Genomic DNA, 7,209 nt, shown 5'->3' on the forward strand with positions numbered 1-7,209 from the left:
AGGAGATGACACCAAGAAACACAAAGAGAAGGCCGCTGCTGTGGTATGAATGTTCATGTCCGCCCAACATTTATATGTTGAAACACAATCCCCAGTACAATATTATTAAGTGGAACCTTTTGGAAGTGATTAGGGAATGAGGGTAGAGCCATCATTAATGGAATTAATGCTCTTAAAAAGAGGCTGGAGGGAACATGTTCGCCCCTTCTACCATGTGAGGACCCAGCAAGAAGTGGCCATCCGTGAGGATGGGCCCTCACCAGCCACTATCTGCTGGCACTTTGATCTTGAACTTTGCAGCCTCCAGAACTATAAGCAATAAATTCCTGTTGTTTATAAGTTACCCAGTCTAAAGCATTTTGTTATAGCAGTCCAAACATACTAACATAGTGGCTATGTAAAGTTGGAGACAGAGATTGGAGTTATATTGTCACAAGCTGAGGAACACCAGGAGGCAGTAGAGCTGGAAGAGGCAAGCAACGATTCTCCCCGAGAACCTTCAGAGGAAGCACAGTGCTGGCAACACTTTGATTTAGGACATCTGGCCTCCAAAACGATGTAAAGAATAAATTCCTGGTTTGTTTGTTTTTTTGTTTTTTGTTTTTGTCTGAGATAGAGTCTTGCTCTGTCACCCAGGCTGGAATGCAGTGGTACTATCTCAGTTCCTTGCTACCTCTGCCTCCCAGGTTCAGCAATTCTCCTGCCTCAGCCTCTGGTTCACTGCTACCTCTGCCTCCCAGGTTCAGCAATTCTCCTGCTTCAGCCTCCCAAGTAGCTGGGATTACAAACTCACGCCACCACACCGGGCTAATTTTTGTATTTTTAGTAGAGATGGGGTTTCACCATCTTAGCCAGGCTGGTCCTGAACTCCTGACCTTGTGATCCACCCGCATTGGCCTCCCAAAGTGCTGGGATTACAGGTGTGAGCACTGCGCCCAACTTAAATTCTTGTTTTTTTAAGCCACCAAGTTTGTAGTAATTTGTTGAGATTTTGCCCCAGAAAACTAATACAACCTTTTTATAAATCTAAAATTATTTCAAAATAAACAGTTTTAAAAACCTAGTGTAAGGTCTGATAAGGCATCAGCACAAAGAGCAAGTCCTGCAGAGATAAATGTCAGAGCAGAAGGAGGCCTTGCACTATGGGTGTGGTGACAAAAGAAGATAGAGGCAGGACCTGACCTGGCTACACAGGTGGGCCCTTCAAAAAAAGGTCTGGAGTGTCACAAGGCCAACTGTGCTCCCAGAAGCAGTGGAACTAGATGGTTTGAGCTAGTGAGACTAGAACCCAGGGACTAAAAATCCAGGAGGTGGACAAGACTTTGGTAGCAGGAGATGCCAACATTCATTACATGTTGCCCATCCAATGTCAGACTCTGAACAGTTTACCTGTGTTATATTAACACTCTGGAGTGTCTATAAGAATAAGGCCCAGCCTGATGAGGGGCTGATTGGACCTAGAGTCTTCTCAAGGGCCAGAAACAGTCCAGTTGAGCAGGGATTCAGGACAGAGCTCCAGACAGACCAAAGGAAAGGAAACAATTGACAAGGCAAAATCAGCAGAAAGGCAGGCTTGGAATCTGGACCGAAGGGCTGGGGAAGGGGCACAGGAGTAGAGAGGGGAGTTTGGAAATACTGTACCTCTTGGACTACACATTTCTTTACAAATACTTGTTGAGTACCTTTTTCTGTGTGTTTTATATGCCAAACTAAATAAGATACAGATCTTGCCCCCAAGGATTTCAGATATTCGGGTTCAATCTCAAGTTTCAGGGTTGTGGGAAAATACATCAGACTTTCAGTCTTTCTGTAGTTTGGTTACTCCAAATGCAAACCACCTGATCTTTGTAACATAATTTTTCTTAATTGAGGAACAATTCCCTCACCTGTTCATATTCTCTCTGTGAAGTGATAGAGACTTTGTAAACGAGAAGGGAAAAACAATCCTGTACCATTCAAATGTGTGACTTGCACATTTTGCAATATTTTTTCTCTCTCTCTCTCTTTCTCTCTTTCTGTCTTTCCCTCTCCCACTCTTTCTCTCTCTTTTTTTTTCTCTCTCTCACACACACACACGTACACACACACACACACACACACACACAGTCAGGCAGAAATAATATGGTACTGCCAAAAATGTACAATAGATTTATCTAATCTTTAAAACACTACAGAAAGAAGAATATACACTGCCAGAATTATCCTTTTATTAGTTAAATCCAGGTTTTCTCTTTAGAGGTATTTTTCACTTGCAAGTCATCTCTATTTAAGGAACGTTCCCAATAAAGAAATGTGTCCCTTAATCTCATGTGCTGATTCTGAGTTCCTTGAGAGTAGAGATTACAGCTTATTTTTAATGACTAGACCTAGACTCTTAACCAAAGAAATCTTTGAATCCTTTGAACTTCTGAAAGTGTGCGCAAATGTTTGAATGAATATTCATTTTTCTGGCAGAAGGGTCTGTAACTTTCATCATATTCTCAAAGACTTTAATTCAAAACTTTCAAGTAGCTTGGAACCTCATACTACAATTTAATGAATGTTTGCTGAGCCAACTAATTACTAATTTATTTATGTATTCTGTCAATACCCTCTACCTAGGAACCACCAGAAACACACTTTTAGCTGAACAAATTGGGTTAATTATTTGTGGCAGAGAGGGGGCATATATACCCTGGGTAACTGAAAGATGTCTCAGTAAGAGAGGGGTAGAAAGAACAAATTACATATTTGGACTTTGATGGGGAGACAAGAGAGAGTCAATGATTGAGTATATCAATCTTAGATGATGGGAAAGAAGACCAACACAAAGAAAAAACTGTAACTGGCAAAGAAATAGCATTTAATTTTTGAGAAAGGGGTGTTTTGTGGATATTTGTGGGTGGCACAATGACCTTGTTTTTGTCTCTACTTAGACAATATTATGACAATACTATGAAGTGGCCTTGTTTTGTCTCATTTTACCATGGTCTCAGAATACCTTGTCTGAGATTAGTGTTCTGTGAGACTTATTATGTCTAAAAGGAGGATAACATGGCCTCCCTGTGAGTGCAAGTCCAGCTTCTAGATGTCAAGGGCTGCTCTTTTTTTTTTTTTTTCCCCTCAATTCCCAATAGTGGGAAGATTTTCTGCAAGGTACAGTACTCAGTATGGTATTAGTAAAGCTTATAAATTTACTGATTTAAACATTGCTGTTGAAATCTAGGGTAGACCTGACTCCTACAAGAATGGCCATAATTTAAAAGTCAAAAACAAATGTTGGCATAGATGTGGTGAAAAGGGAACACTTTTACACTACTGGTGGGAATGCAAACTAGTACAATCACTATGAAAAACAGTATGGAGATTCCTTAAAGAACTAAAAGTAGAACTACCATTTGATCCAGCCATCCCAGTACTGAGTATCTACCCAAAGGAAAAGAAGTTATTACGTGAAAAGGACACATGTACACACGTGTTTATAGCAGCACAATTCATGATGGCAAAAATATGGAACCAACCTAAGTGCCCATCAACCAACAAGTGGATAAAGAAAATGTTGTGTATATACACACCATGGAATACTATCGGCCGCAAAAAGGAATGAAATAATGTCTTTGGAAGCAACTTGGCTAGAGCTGGAGGCCATTATTCTAAGTGAAGTAACTCAGGAATGGAAAACCAAATATTATATGTTCTGAATTATAAGTAGGAACTAAGCTATGAGCACACAAAGTCATAAAAATAATATAATGGACTTTGAGGACTACAGGGGAAAGGGTGGGAGGTTGAGTAAGGGATAAAAGACTATATATTGGATACAGTTTGCACTGCTTGCATGATGGATGCACCAAATTCTCAGAAATGACCACTAAAGAACTTATCCATGTAACCAAAAATCACCTGTATCCCAAAAACTATTGAAATAAAATAAAAATGTTTTGAAAAATATATATATATAAAAAATCTAAGGTAGATAACTATATCTAGGATAAAATAGATATCATATTTTATATACACATAATAAATGTATATTCACACCATAAGGCATCTTATTCAGTATTTCTTCTTGTAGACTTCAAAAATATTAATACTTTTCTGTGGAAGTTACATCAAGAAGTGGTTTCATTTAAAACTAGGCATTTTATGGGTGCATAATTATTTTTAATTAGGGCCAAAACAGGCATTTGATTACAAATACCTTAAAAGGAGTTTCATTTTCCACTCAAACTAATGGCCAATTACTAAGGGTATTCTGTGGAGTCACTCTACTAATATGTCTACATGTTTATATTTTATAAATTTATGCCTGTTTTAATTTTGTGTTTTCATCTTGTGATAATCTGAAGAATAACAATAGTATAAACATATTTAAGATTACTATCTCATCACCAAGTAGCACCAGGTAATGTCTCTCCCCTGTGTGTCTCTAGAAGTAGAATCTTCTTTATTCTGAATGAAACCAGATGACATCACAGGAAACTGCAATATTGGGCCATTAGAAATTGGATCAAAGGAAAATGGTTGGGAGAATTGAGTCATCACATAGCACACAGGCACACAGTAATGTAACTATAGAAACTCAAAAAAACTTGCATCTAGCACAGAGAATAGAAGACTGTAGGCACATCACAAAACGGAAAAGAAGGGAAAGAAACAGAATGAAGGGAGGAGAGAGGGAAGAGGAAGATGTTTCCTTAAATGTGAACAGTGATGATGTTGGGTAATGGAACTAATTACAGACTGTTTTTTCATTACTTTATCCTTCTTTTAACAGAGCTTAAATTTCCTTTAATAATCATGTTCTTTCCAAAATAAAGTGTATATTTTTTAAATTATTAGATTGTTTAATATAATGCTTTTGATCAGTTTTTTAAATACTATTTCAGGTACCTGATACTTTATAAAATACTGTAAGATTTTCAGCTTCTGTTCTGACATGTACAGAGTTTGGAAGTTATAATTTTAATCTTCACTCTAGAAAAGAGCTAACCAACTGAAAATCAACTGAATTTCAAGACTCTGAAATTCAAACTGAAAATCAACAACTCTGCTTAGATCCTTCACAGAATTGAGATCATGGGGCAAACCATCACCCTGAAAACTAGAGAGATGGTGAATACAAGAGAATCCTAGTTTACTGGAACAGAATTTGCTGCTGGAGATTGGAAGGAGCACTTAAATAGTCATTCACTAATTTCTGGGGACTGTGTTTGGGCTTAGTCTGAGTAATAAAACTCCCAGGGGTCCTGCCTTATGGAAGCCCCACACTTTCATTAGTTTTATCTCCAGAAGCCATACTCTTGAGATGAGAATCAATGGAAAAACTCCCCACATACTTCCAAAAGGGGGGAAAATGTAACCATTTTGAAATAAATCCAGAGCTCTTCATTTTCCCTAACAATTGCCTGCCTTCACAAAAAAAAAAAACTAACGAATGTTGTTTGCTTTCCTATACACCAGCAATGAAAAATTAGAATTTGAAATTAAAAACACAACACCATTTACATTTGCACCAAAAAAGAAATAAGTATAAATCTAACAAAATATGTACAAAATCAACATGAGGAAAACTACGAAATCTGATGAATAAAATCAAAAAACATCTAAATAAATGGAGAGATATTCCACATTAATGGACAGAAAGACTTAATGTTGTTGGGATCTCAGCTCCTCCCATTTTGATCTACAAAGTTAGCACAATTCCAGTCAAAATCCCAGCTAGTTATTTTGTGACTACTGACAGACTGGTTCCCAAGTTTATGCGGAAATGCAAAAAATTCAAAATAGCCAACATAATATTGAAGAAGAACAAAGTTGGAGGACTGACACTATCCAACTTTGGGAGGCTGAGGCAGATAGACTGCTTGAGCTCAGGAGTTTGAGGCCAGCCTAGGCAACGGGGGAAAACACCATCTCTATCAAAAACACAAAAAGTTAACTGGGTGTGGTGGCATGTACCTGTGTCCCAACTACTAGGGTGGCTGAGGTGGGAAGATGACTTGAGCCCAGGAGGCAGAGATTGCAGTGAAAAAAAAGAAAGAGTGTAGATTTTCAAAATTGGGGATGAATAGAAAATCTTTTAAGGTTTGATGTTCTGGTTGCTTCTAGTAAATTCCTATCAAAATCATTCAGAAATTCTCACTTGTAGGATTTAACATTTTATTCTTATGTGTAAATCATAGAAGATGTATCATATCTGTACAGAAGTTTTAAGTGCCCTTCCTATGTTTTTACAGATATTTTTAAAGCTTCTTTGTGGAGAGAGAATAAAAATAATTCTTTAATGAAAAAATGAAAATGAAGTTACTGCTACAACACACAGATTATACTGTGTTATTTGTATGTTAACATTAAGTTCTTTATTTTTGTACTGTTTACACACTGCCACAATTTAAACAAGAGAATTGAGGAATGTCGTTTTGCCTCTAATGGAGTAGAGTATGAGCAGGTAAAAACCTTGCCCTTCTATTGTAACTGAAAGCAATTTAAAAGACTTCCAGAGAAATCGGAAGTGCCACCCAAAGATTTGAAATCTGTAGGTGCTGAAAATGATTAGTGAGGGCAGACTACTAATAATGAGATGTCACTCAACTGAGTTCAGAGACAGACTAAAGGGAAGCACCAAGTTATACTGTTTAATAAATGTTAAGCCTTTGCAAAACCTCTTCTTGTTTAACATCAGCTTATTTTTATACAGGCATTCTAATAAAACTTATCTATCCACCAAATAAATAAATACATAAGATTTCACTATACACTTAACAAAATAATTAAAATAAAGGCTAGGTATTGTGGCTCACACGTGTAACCCCAGAGCTTTGGAAGGCCAAGTCAGGAGGATTACTTGAGGCCAGGATTTTGAGACTAGCCTAGCTACATAGCAAGGCCCTGAAGCTAGAAAAATATTTTTTGAAGCTAGAAGAATATTTTTTTTTAATTACCCAGTTGTGTTGGCACACACTTGTAGTCCTTGCCATTTGGGAGGATGAGGCAGGAAGATCTCTTGAGCCCAGGAGTTCAAAGTTACAGTGAGCTATGATCACACTACTGCACTTCAGCCTGGATGACGGGCAAGAGTCTGTTTCTAAAAACAAACAAACAAACAAAAATACAAAATAAATTTAAAAATAAACAATTAAAAAAGAATACTTAAAATCCAAAACACACACACATTGCCAAATGCTAGCACAAACATGGAGCGACAGGAAATTCATTGCTGGTAGGAAC

Source organism: Macaca mulatta, chromosome 4 (genome assembly GCF_049350105.2).
Source record: "Macaca mulatta isolate MMU2019108-1 chromosome 4, T2T-MMU8v2.0, whole genome shotgun sequence".
Classification (NCBI taxonomy): Eukaryota; Metazoa; Chordata; class Mammalia; order Primates; family Cercopithecidae; genus Macaca; species Macaca mulatta.